At 34.9% G+C, this 13537-nt stretch overlaps 1 protein-coding gene and 1 pseudogene across 2 annotated transcripts in view; one reads left to right on the top strand and one right to left on the bottom strand.

The window, feature by feature from the left end:
* HTR2C (5-hydroxytryptamine receptor 2C) overlaps positions 1 to 13537 on the top strand; it is a 282832-nt gene that overhangs the window by 145531 nt on the left and 123764 nt on the right. The gene's annotated exons all lie outside the window — the stretch shown is intronic.
* On the bottom strand, positions 8946 to 10715 carry LOC116531839 (annotated as a pseudogene).

Genomic DNA, 13537 nt, shown 5'->3' with positions numbered 1-13537 from the left:
CTTCCTTCCTTCCTTCCTTCCTTCCTTCCTTCCTTCCTTCCTTCCTTTCTTTCCTTCCTTTCCTTTCTTTCAACAGGGTTTCACCATGTTGCCTAAGCTGATCATAAACTCCTGGGCTAAAGCAATCTACCTACCTCAGCTTCACAAAGTGATGAAAATACAAGGATGAGCCACCATGACCAGCCTTGGAAACTTTCAGTGATTTTTATTTTATCTGCTAATGTGCCAATTCCTAGAGAGCTAAGTCTCAGCCCTGACATCATGGACTTTCCCCCCAAAGCCTGTATGTCTATCCAAAGAGCCTTTTGACTGGGTTCAATTACGATGGTGAAGGAAATGCTTATAACAAGAATTATAGTAGCTAACTTTAATTGAACACTTACTCTGTCCATTTATCTTATTCAATCCACACAACCAATGTATAAGCACAGTTTTATATTTTTCCCACTTTGCAGATAAGATAAATTGAAGTACACAATTTTACCTCATTTTAGGGCCACAAAAGGCTAATATCCATCTTCATATCAGTGATATTTAAAGGTCCCATTTTCCCAGCTAGCCAGAATTCTATTTCTGCCACCGACCCATGGAAATGTTAAACATACTATATTCCAGAAAAAAAAATACATTGATTCTTGCTTTATGTCTTGATATAGCTCTAGAAACAGAGTAACATAACTAAGGAAATAGTCCTTTCTATATTTAAGGGTAACTTCTCCATGCCTTACTATAATACTAATAGTTAATAGTTATTGTATACTTATTAGTACTGTACATTATCCTAGCTGATGCACACTGTTTTAGAACTATAGCTTTACTCAAAATAATTTTGTTTCAGTTCAGTTCAGACTCTATTAACACCCGCCTAAGGCAGTTTGAAAGCCCAGATTGTAATGCCTCTGCTATCATGCGATTAGAAATTAAATTAAAGAGAAATGGGGGGGATCATATCTTCAAAGACTTGAAGAATTTTCATGCTCATATGCTTCCAAAGACAAAAGCAAGATAAATGGTAAAAGATATAGAAAGAATCAGCTTAGGGTTCAATAAAAGCTCTATCTTTCAAAGAGAGGACACCACCAGCCATCACTGCTGGTTTTGCAAGGAATTTATGACTGGAATAAGAGTTTGAATTAGATTTGTTTGAGGTTGGCTTTTATGTCTTAAGATTCCATAATTAAGATACCTAGTTATACCACTTTGAACAAGTTACTCAAAATCTGCAAGTATCATTATGAAGATATAAGTTTAGTGCTTTTGTCAATGATAGGGAGATGAAAATAAGAATTTCTGTTTCATACAATAGTGTTACATTTCATATGTGCTTTTATGCTCCTATAATCTTTATAATCAGTTTGGTTAGTCCCAGCAAGAGATCATAGATGAAAAACCTACTAATTAATTACATATTAATTTAATAACTCAGAAGACATTTTTTCCTTGTTGCCATCTAAGTGAACGTTAAAAAAAAATTTGCTTAGAATGAAAGGACCATATACCCATAATCCCCACTCTTAAACATTACGTGATAAATAAAAATAGCCTACTAAGCCTTTATCTTAAAGGGCATTAACTCAATATTGAAAGATATCTTTCATAAGCCAAATAGATGGCTCAGGCCTGTAATCCCAACACTTTGGGAGGCAGGCAGATTACGAGATCAGGAGATCGAGACCATCCTCGCCAACATGGTGAAACCCTGTCTCTACTAAAAATACAAAAATTAGTTGGGCGCGGTGGCTCATGCATGTAATCCCAGCTACTCAGGAGGCTAAGGCAGGAGAATCTCTTGAACCAGAAAGTCAGAGCTTGTAGCGAGCCGAGATTGCACCACTGCACTCCAGCCTGGTGATAGAGTGAGCCTCGGAAAAAAAGAAAGAAAGAAAGAAAGTTCACATTTTTCTCTATGTACTCCTAACAGAGTGCTTGAACTGTGTAGTAAACGGTTCACTGGACTAATCATTAAAAGTTAGTTTTTTTCTTTTCCTCTTTAGTCAAATTTCCATACTCCTTGTATGCTAAAGTCTGTTTTATGTTTCAAATAAAACATATCAAAAATAAAAAATATTTGCTATTTAGTTATTTTGCATTCAAAATATAGTAAATACAAGCTGCTTACTCAATGTTCACATGACATCAAATCCTCAAAGTAAACATAATGAATTAAGTTTTCCCATGACCCAATGCCATTGTTTATTTTTAAAGAAGAGCATCAACAAGACAATCAAGAATGAGATTGATTTTCCAATGGGGTTTTTTTCACTGAGAAATACTTAGTAACATAGATATTGGAGATCGAATTTTTATTTTCATCCTGTTTATTTGTATTTTTATTCTGTGGTAATATGTTATGGGATATACAAGTCTTTATGGGAACATGTACAATTGCAAATTAGCCAAGCCACTGAAGATTTTATATTGTTGTTTTTTATGTAATTGTAAGATCATGGCAATTGTGGATTTTTACTCTATTTAGAATGAAGCAGAAAGAGTATTCTGAGTTAGTACTTAGAGTACATATAGGATAATTAAATCAGGCTGTCTTCTGAAGAGCAAGAGGTTTTCTTATTCTAGATCAAGTTTGGTCTTAGAACATAAAAGCCTTCACTGGCTAAGAAAAAAACTATTTTCTCCTCAAAATTCTATAGAACAAAACTTTAAAGGGGAATTAATTCCCCTTTAAATGAAAAAAAGTGATTACCATTGTAATCAACCTCAGTGTTCTGTTGAAGGGCAATTGGAGTAAATAAGATGACAAATTATGTCCACTAAACATTATAGTATAATTTGTTTGGATACTAATAGAAAGGAAATTGTTCAATAGAAAATTATATAAAAGCTAAATAATAAGTTAATGATATATTTAAAGCTTGGTAGTTTCCCTTAGCATTAATTCTAAGAAATACCCTTTTTTAACTAAGTCTTTTTGATCAAATGACTCTTAAGTAATGTTATACGAATATTTTGATTTTGGTAAGTCACTGGTTGTCTCTAAAACTAGGTTCTCTTTTATAAATGACTAACTTTTATTGTGTACCTATCTTGGTAAGTATTTTAACCTGTAATATCTCACTTAGCATCTACTCCACAGTTATTTGTGAATATTAAAAGCTAAATGTGAAAACATTTAGTAAATTTTAACTTTCTATATAATTTTAAAGTTATTATTTTTAGTATTACATTAAACCAAACCACTATCTACAAGTAAAAAGATATTATACATATAAAAATGTAAATTACATATTTTCACATGTACCAAAACAAATGTTCTGGAAGTAGTATATTGGTTCAAATATAATGCAATATAGTGTAACATAACATAACATAACATAACATAACATAACATACATGTATATTTCCTGAGTTTAAATTCAACAGAGTAAGGTAAGCTTCTTGTCATTTAAGTGGAATAGGAAAATTAAATGGCCACTTCCCCAAGCTTATTTCATTGAAAAATATTAAGGCAATTTTTGAAGACCAATGTTTCATAAATCAACTCTTTAGCATGTAATACTATGACAAGTTACTCAATTGGCTTTTACTATGGATTATTCACCTGAAAGTTTCATTTTCAGTGACTCATAATGTTGTTTATACATCATTGTAAGCTCTATTTAACTTGTTACATAAATGACTGAACAAAAGTTGGCAACTGTAGTCAGAGAATCTAAGACTGTACTTAATTGTGTTGTAAACTATTCTAACAATGAAATTAAGAGCTGTCTAATTTATACTTTGAAGTAAGCAAAAAATATTACAAGAGATTTCAAGTGCCATTATATGACACTTCTAGCCTTATCTCATGTTCCTTAGCAATATTTTTCAGACAAGTGTTAAAACTATTTGAAAAAAAAAGCAGTTAATTTGACAGTACACATAGGTGATAATTAATAGAAAAAATAAAAGAGTAAATAAAGAAAAAAGTAGTGGAACAGCAAATTTAAACCTAGACTCACCTTACTTTCTTACCTATTGCCTTTTTTTATTCAGTGACTACTAGAGCAAAGCTGTGGCCTTGATGAAATGATTTTATGCTATGAATACAATCACAATAACGAAAATAAAGCTAATAATAGATATAGGTACAATATATTGGGTTCCAGCTATATGCCAAGCAATTAAGCAAAACATAATTAAGTAAGGTAGTTATTAGAACTCATTAAATTCTTTTTGGATTTTTTTTACTATGTTTTTATTTTCTTTTACTTGCTTTTTTATTATACTTTAAGTTCTGGGATACAAATTTGCTCTTTGTCATTGCCTTTCAACTAAACTATGAAGTATCTAGGTGTGTATCTCTGCGTATATCCTAATTGATGTTCATTGATCTTTTGGATGTGTAAATTAGTGTTTTCTATAAAATTTGGGAAAATTTCAGCCATTGATTCTTCAAATATCTTTTCTGTGTCTTTCTATCCTATCCTTCTGGACTCCTGTTATGCATAATTTGGTGGTGTCTCACAGGCCTCTAAGGCTCCCATTTTCCTTTATTCTCTTTGTTCTTCATATGGGATCATCTCTTTTGACTTATCTTCAAGTTTACTGTTTCTTTCTTATCTCTTCTGAAATGTACTATTAAGCCTATCTAATGAATTTACCATTTCAGCTATTGTGCTTTTCAACTTCAGAATGTTTTTTTTTAAAATATTAATTTGTATCTCTGTATTGATTTTCTCTATTTGGTGAGCATTATCATTATAATTTTCTTTAATTCTTTAAAGATGGTCTTCTTTAGTTCTTCAAATGTATTTATATAGCTGATTTAAACTCTTTATCTGATAAGTCCATCATCTCTGCGCCCTCAGTACACTTTCTATTGACTTCTTTTATTCCTGCCTATATGCCATACTTTCTTGTTTCTTTTCTTTTCTTTTTCTTTTTCTTTCTTTCTTTCTTTTTTTTTTTTTTTTTTTTTTGTTTTTTTTTTTGTTTTTTTTTGTTTGAGATGGAATTTCACTCTGTCTCCCAGGCTGGAGTGCAGTGGTGCGATCTCAGTTCACTGCAATCTCCACCTCCCGGGTTCAAGTGATTCTCATGCCTCAGCCCCCAGAGCAGCTGGGATTACAGGTGCCTGCCACAATACGCGGTTATTTCTTGTATTTTTAGTAGAGACAGGGTTTCACCATGTTGGTCAGACTGGTCTCAAACTGTTGACCTCAAGTGATCCACCCACCTTGGCCTCCCAAAGTGCTAGGATTACTGGTGTGAGCCACTGCACCTTGCATACTTTCCTGTTTCTTTGCATGTCTTGCAATTTCTTGTTGAAACTGGGACATTTTAAATAACGTATTGTAGTGACTTTGAAATCAGATCTATGCCAATGTCTCGTGTTTATTGTTGTTTATGAGATTTGATCCTCTTTCCTGCTTGCTTCAGTTACTTTCCTAGAATACTTCTATAGATTCTGTATTCCTTGCAATGTGTGGCTGCTATTTTCTCTGGTAGCATTTTTCTTCGATATTTTTTTTCTTTTTAAGCCTTACTTCTTAAGAGTTGCCCCTGAATAAGCATTGTTTGTAGTCAGCTAATGATTGTTCAGAATATTCTATTAAATGCTATGAGCCAGTTTTTCTTCCACCCTGTTCCAAGGAGATTTTTGTTGGAGATTGCACCTTCAAATTTCAGAGAATTTACAAGTTAATATTAGCTTTTACTTCCTGCTTGAGTCTGGCATCAAAGTTAGATAGAGATGAGTTGTTGATATCCTCTCTGAGCTTTCTTGGCACATGTGCAGGCACACGCATTTGTGCAGCCTTTTAGATCTCCTGAAATACGTTGGAGCATTTTAGAGTTCCTTATGCTGGTCCTTTTCCCATTACCAACGTATTCCTTTTAAATTTTTAGCCAGCTTCTTGTTTGTTGCAACTGAGATCACAGGCTTAGGCAACTGCAATGTTATTGAATTCAGCTCACGTTACTGTTTGCAAAACTCTGGAGATAACACTTTTTCTGAAGAAGTGAACTCAGAGTCAGGATAAATAGCCCAAAGCCCTGGAAATAATGGGTTTCAAATAAATCATTGGAAATACTGTTGAAATATTGAGTGTTCTAAGGATGGGGCTTTACATGAAGCTCCAAAACAAATCAGTCCCCTCTTTACTGGGTGCCAGCTTTTCATGGTTACTGTGCTCCATTACTGTGGTGAGAGGGAAATAAAAGTAGCCCCAGGTTAAAACAACATAGATCCCACTGTTCTAACCGAAGTTCAGTAAACCTTTTTTAAATGAATATCTTTTAAGCTAAATCTGTATCTTTGGTTAATTTCCAGAATTCTAAAACAGTTGATTTTTGTAGTTTTGCAAGTATTTTTATAGCTTTTGTGAGAGAAAGAATTCACCAAGGTTCCCATCCTGCCATTCTAGAAGTCCTGCTCTGGTAAGTACTTCTTAATACACCTTGAATTATAATGACATTTTAAACATACACCATAACAAGATTCTACCATACAAAGTTAAAATGATTACTTCATATCATTTGCTCCCTAATCAGTATTCACTTTTAATAATTGGCTCAAATTAGGATATAAACGAGCTGCTTCATGTAAATGAGGTTTCAAACAAGATTCACATTTTGCATTTGTTTTTTATGTAACTAGGTTTTTTTGTATGTGTGTCGGGGGGGCTTCATTCTGAACTTTAGGAGAGGAAACATTTTTCAGAGGGAGACAAAAAGTCTAATAAGTACTTTAATTGTGGGGGAGACTTGTACATGTTTATGGGATCAAGGGAAATCACTATAGTTTCTGGCTTAAGAAACAGCCCTACTCACGTCTTGTCCAACGAAAGCTAATAATTGCAGGTTAGCCTAAGGGCCCAAAAGATGCAGCAAAAGTTGAGACTGGGAAAACAATAAATTTAGAAAGGAACAAGGTCAGTGAGGATAGTTGGTAGGGATATAAAATTATTAGGCAAAGCATCAATAATGTAACTTGGATTTACTTTGGGATGCCAGACTCTTGGTGAATTACTCTTTGTTGTGAGCTATTTCACCACTCTGCATTTTTACATTTTTCCTTCAGTTGGTTAATACTAAGGGATGGTAGTGTTGAAGGCCTACCTTCAGTTTTCAGCTTTTCCATTAACTGTGTAATCTAGTTTTAGTCACTTGGCTTCTTTGAGCCTTTGTGAAATGAGAGGATTTGGTTAGATGTCTCTAAATTTGACTTTGTCTCTAAAATATGATTATTCTAAGGCCTTTCTTAAGCAGGTATATGGAACAAGTAAAAATTGTTTTCAGTAACTGAGCTTAACATTTTTGTTTTCCTTACCCTGAAAATCAGGTATACAAGAACTTCTTTCCCATCATAACCAGTTTTATGGAAAGAACCTTAAATCAGAGTTAAAAACTGGTATATATGATATTAGTAAAATGGAAATATTTACCCTTCTTCCCACTCAAATCCCCAAATAAAGCAATATTACTGCAACAAGGTTTACTTTATTTATGTAGTAAAAGCCAGTTTCATAAGGGAAACTATATGAAAAAATACCTATGTGGGAGTTAAAGCAAAATAATGTATTGTGATTGGGAATAGCCAAATATATATCATGATATGTCAGTTTTCCAAAAGTTAAATTTTAAATTTTAAAGTAATCTTGGTCAAATTAGAATACAGACTCTTAAATCATCTAAAAACAGACAATTTTTCAGATACCATAGAATCATATCTTTTATCAAGAATAGCAGTTATATTTATCAGTGCACTTTTAGGATACTGAGCAGATATTTTGAAGATCACTTGTGCTGAAAATATGATGAATGTATTCCCAAAATTGCAATTGCATATTTTCTATATTACATATTTTAGTTAGCAAAATAAGACAACTGCAACCACAGAATTTATTCAGAAACTAGAATTAAACAAGTTCCTTTACAAACTGATTAAATAAACCATACAATTTCCAAAACGCCTTTCACTTTGTGCATTTAGCTTTGGTTTATAAATCCCTTCTGAAACAGATGTCTAAATGAAATTAAACCTTTATTTTACCTAGAGGCCGCCCATCTCATCCAACCCTGTGTCCAAATGCCATCATTTTAAACAATTTAAGCAGTCACTGTGAACACAGTAGCCTCTAAGATAGAGAGGTTCTAATAATTATCAAGGAAAACAAAAATCATTGTTAAACTATTATAACACGTGGGTCAAACCACAAACAATACAGACGCTTATTGAGTATCTGCTCTTTGTCAGCACTGAACAAAAGTGGAATGTCATAATGTATTAATCCCAATCCCTGCTTATGAAGGAGTTTATAATATAATTATGTGTATGCATATGTGTGTTTGTGTGTATTGCTGGGAGGCAGAAATTTATATAAAAAATACTGAACAACATGAGGTTATGTGCTAATGATGGAATGCATTGAATAAATAATAGGTGGTTAAGAAGTTCAGAAGAGGTACATATCACCCTAGCTAATTGGTAAGAATAGGGCTCGCAATGGTACAAATTAAATTATTATAATAAAGTACTGTAGATGGGATATTTTCCCAGCTCCCAAATTGCCACATAGATGATTTTTTTCATACTTACTATATATAATCATAATTCCAACCCAACTTTTAAGGGAAATAGAGAAGCCCAATTTTATTGTAGTTATACCTTCATGATTGCATTTTGTCACTAATAATTTATAAAAATTGCAAGCGCTTATATCTCTGTAACTTTTAGAGATATATTCTTAACAAAGTGTTAAATTATATATTCTTGTGCCTGTTTTAAATAGTTTAAGACATTGCGTTTTCCACCTATAATACAGTACTTATAAAGTGCAATGTTATTTCCCTTCCCTGTGCACATGTTCCATAGTCAAGTATTGAGAATGCCCAGTAACTTACTATGGCAGCTGAACTTTTAAAAACTGCCACAGAATTTGCTGCAAATGTAGGTCCTTCAATGTTTTACATGTGTGCAACAATGCTACATCTATATTTATGTTGGCTTAATCAACTTTTTCAATGGTGGGTCCTGAAGAAGCACCACTAGAGGGAGGAGCTCCAGCACCAGGGAATCCCCCATTCCTTCTGCACTCTGGTACAGCTTGGTAATGATGGTGTTGCAGACTTTCTTCAGCTATTTCTGCTGATGTTGAAATTCTTCCTTCTTGGCAGTCTGACTCTTATCAAGCCAGTTGATTATTTCATTACGCTTGTCTAGAATCTTCTGTTTGTCCTCACCGTTAATCTTGCCTTGAAGCTTCTCATCTTTGACACTTGCTTTCATGTTGAACGCATAGGACTCAAGTGAATTATTGGATGACACTTTGTCCCTCTGCCTCTCAGCTTCAGCTGTGTATTTCTCAGCTTTCTGATCCATATATTCCATGTCTTCCTTGCTCAAATGGCCCTTGTCATTAGTGATAGTAATCTTTGTTCTCTTTTCCTGTACTCTTGTTCACAGTAGAGACATTGAGGATGCCATTGGCATCATGGCCAAAAGTGACTTCAATCTGAGGAACACCATGGGGTCAGGAGGTATGCCTGTGAGTTCAAACTTGTCAAGCAGGTTGTCATCCTTGGTCATAGCACACTCACCTTCATAAACCTGAATCAGCATACCAGGCTGGTTGTCAGAATAGATAATGAAGGTCTGTGTCTGCTTGGTAAGAACTGTAGTGTTACGCTTGATGAGGACAGTCATGACTCCACCAGCAGTTTCAATACCAAGGGAAAGAGGAGTGACATCCAAGAGCAGCAAATCTTGAACATTTTCAGATTCGTCTGCAGATAGGATGGCTGCCTGGACAGCTGCAACATAAGCAACAGCTTCATATGGCTTGATGCTCTTATTCAGTTCTTTTCAATTGCGTAAGTCTTGGAGAAGTTTCTGAATCTTGGGGATATGAGTAGAACCACCAACCAGGACAGTATCATGAGTCTGACTTGCCTAGTTTGGCATCTTGAAGAGCTTTCTCTACAGAGCACAGGATGCCATGGAACAGGTCAGCATTCATTTCTTCAAATTGGGCACAGGTAATGAATGTACAGAAGTTGATTCCTTCATGGAGAGAATCTATCTCAAAAATGGCCTGGTTACTGGAAGAGAGAGTATGCTTAGCATGTTCACAAGCAATACGGAAGCATCCTACAGCTCTCTTCTCACTGATGTCCTTCTTACGCTTGTGCTTGAACTCAGCAATAAAATGGCTGACAATTCGGTTGTCAAAGTCTTCTCCACCCAAGTGGGTGTCTCTGGCTATAGATTTGACCTCAAAGATTCCATTCTCAATAGTGAGGATTGACAAATCAAAAGTGCCACCTCACAGGTCAAAGACAAGCAGGTTTCTTTCAGCACCAACCTTTTTGTCTAAGCCATAAGCAATATCAGCAGCAATTGGCTCACTGATAATTCTAAGTACATTGAGATCAGCAATAGTTCCAGTATCTTTGATAGCCTGATGCTGAGAGTCATTAAAGTAAGGTGGCACTGTGACCACAGCTTTGGTAACAATCTTTCCAAGGTAGGCTTCTGTAATTTCTTTAATCTTTGTCAGAACCATGGAGGACAGCTCCTCTGGATAGAAATTTTTGGTCTTTCCCTTGTTTTCTACTTGAACTTCGGTCCTGCCACATCATTCACCATCATGAAGGGCCAATGCTTCATATCAGACTAGACAACAGCATCATCAAATCTGCATCCAATCAGATGTTTGGCATCAAAAATCACGTTAGTGGGGTTCATTGCACTTGATTCTTTGTGGCATCATGGTTCAATCATTCAGTGTCCATAAAGGTGACATAGCTTGGAGTGTCCAGTTTCCCTGAACATTAGCAATTATCTCTATTTTTCCATGCTGGAAAACACCCACACAAGAGTATGCGGTGTCAAGATCAATACCAACTGCAGATCCCTTCGATATGGTTCCTGGCATGTAGGCCAGGCTCTGACTACGAAGAAAGACACAGAAACCACCAGAGCTGCAGGTGTGTTCAATGAGCTATATTTACTTCTTGAAGAGGAAAATAGATGTGGTTTAAAATTTCAGAGCAAATACTATGGAACCAAAAAATGATGGCAAAAACATTATGATAAAAACTCACTGATATCCTGACAAACGTATTACCTCAACTATCATCAGCTGAATTAAAACATAGCACCAAAGCATAAGTAAAACGACAATGAATAAAATGACCAATAAATGTACTAATGCCCTTACAAGGGCCCCCTGTAGTACTTATTAATGATAATTAAGAAGTGTTGTGATTAGGTACTGAAAAGTTGATCTATTGCCATACTCTTTCTGAAGATTTTTCTGATTGCCTTTCTCTGCATTTATATTTCATCTACTTCTAGTCCAGCTACTTTTATATTTATATTTTAAGACATGCTTTACTCTGAACAGTTCATAAGGCCTAATAGGAAAATGACCTTTGGAGGCATTTTCTGGGATAATGTGTCAACATTTCAGGGCACCAAATATTTATTGAATTCCCAATTTGTGTTAGGCATTGCACTTGGCATTAGGAATACAGAGGTGTGTACCAGGGCCCTAGCCTCCAAGAAAATGCTTCACTTTTAGAAATATATTTAAATAGGTTATATATTGTAAAATTTTCTAACTTAGTGTGACTAGATAAAATATCTAATTTTCAATACCGACTGAATAACTTATGGAGAGTTTTCTATTTGTATTTATTTATTTGTTTGTTTGTTTATTGAAACAGAGTCTTACTCTGTCACCCAGGATGGAGTTCAGTGGCACAATCTTGGCTCACCGCAACCTCCACCTCCTGTATTCAAGTGATTCCCCTGCCTCAGCCTCCTGAGTAGCTGGGATTGCAGGTGCTCACCATCATGTCCGGCTAATTTTTGTATTTTTAGTAGAGACGTTCCCTCATGTTGGCCAGGCTGGTATCAAACTTCTGACCACAGATTATCCACTTTGGCCTCCCAAAGTGCTGGGATTATAGGGTGAAGAAGTTTATAAATCAGTACTGTCCAAATTCAGTGACTCTGACTAATGATAGCTAATGTAAAGCTGAAATGTCCAGTTCCAATGAAAATCCGGAAGCAAATAGTGATTTTGCTATATTCCTTTAGAGACAGAATAAATTCCTGTAGAAATGTATAATGCCTATATTTACATAACAGAAAATGTTTGGAAGAAAATAAAGTTCTACCCCTACTTGTGGGTGGTGCTGTCACTGTACAAATTAGTATCTTCCTTTTTCTGAAGATATTTTTTAATAATGAAAGTAGAATATATTCGAGGTTCCATGTCAATTCATCTGTCAATAAGCATGAAATACCATTAACTCAATGGTATTTTCCAAGGTGTTGCAGTGAAGGTGAACTTGAATTTTGGTATCAGATGAACGTAGGTTTCAATCTCTACAATCCCACCTTTGGTAAATGTTTTCTCACCTATGTTAACAGGGAAACAGCATGGTATTGAGGGTTAGAGATTAAGCTCATAAAGTATCTGGATCTTAGTACATGTGATATTGTAATTATTAATTATTAACAAAATTATTCTTAGGAATTGATTTTATTAGAATGTTATTTTAGAAGCCTCTAATAAAAGTGATCAGGCAAATTATATTTACATTCACATGATAGAAACATTTGAGAATCTGTCCTAGTTGAGTGGTAATATAGTAGGATGAGATCAAGCAATGAAGAAAAAAGGGAAAAAATCAACATTTTCCAAAATAACAGGCAAAAACTGCAATATCTCATAAGTCAGCTTACAAATGGAAGTGCCTTCCAGCCCACAGTGCAGTATTGGATTAGTGTTTTTGTATGCAACATATATGTTATACTAAGGACAGAAATGATCATGTATGGTTAATTATTTCTCCTTTTTCACATAAAAAAAAACTTTACACCTGCCATTATATTATAGAAACAGAGCTACCTAGATGAAGCCTCATTTGTAAGAGACCATGACTGACCCTCAGGACGCAGGTGGAGGGCTGTGCTATTGGCCCAGGAAAATTTGCTATTCCAAGTCAGTGATAGAAAACTTTAAGTTCCTGGCCACTAGTACAGTTCCCATCTTGATTCTCTTTACTATCTTTTTGGACTCTTCATAAACAAAAGAAATGGAGAATAAATATATCTAGGGCCAACTGATAAAACGGAATTAAAAGTTCTGTATATCAATCTTATGCCCTTAATTATAGACTGACTAGCCTCCCCAGGATTCCATTTTAGAAGCTATTTGGCAAAACATCAAATTGCCTCTTGATGCAGCAGCATTTTTTAATTGTCTTTAATTGCCTAGACCTGAATTTAGCTCAGTACAGTAGATATCAGGACAGTGGAAGCTCAGGCAGAAGTGTGTCATCTTGTGTGGGAGGCTGTAGCTGATAGCTTAAATATTTGATGTATTCATAACATTTTTTCGATATATCTCTGAACAACCCTGTAAAGTGAATATAATAGGCAATTTTCTCAAATTTTAGACAGGAAAACTAAATTTCAAAGCTGCAGAAAGTATGTGGGAGAACAAGTATTAAAAGAAACCTTCCTTTTCCCTTCCCTACAGCCATTAAAACCACCGAATATGTTTTCTCTTGTGTCTTTCAGGGT

The sequence above is a fragment of the Sapajus apella genome, unplaced genomic scaffold (genome assembly GCF_009761245.1).
Source record: "Sapajus apella isolate SASKATOON/1434 unplaced genomic scaffold, GSC_monkey_1.0 scaffold73, whole genome shotgun sequence".
In the NCBI taxonomy this organism is placed as follows: domain Eukaryota; kingdom Metazoa; phylum Chordata; class Mammalia; order Primates; family Cebidae; genus Sapajus; species Sapajus apella.
The sequence above is the reverse complement of the archived record's forward strand: the minus strand, read 5'-3'. Positions and strand labels throughout refer to the sequence as shown.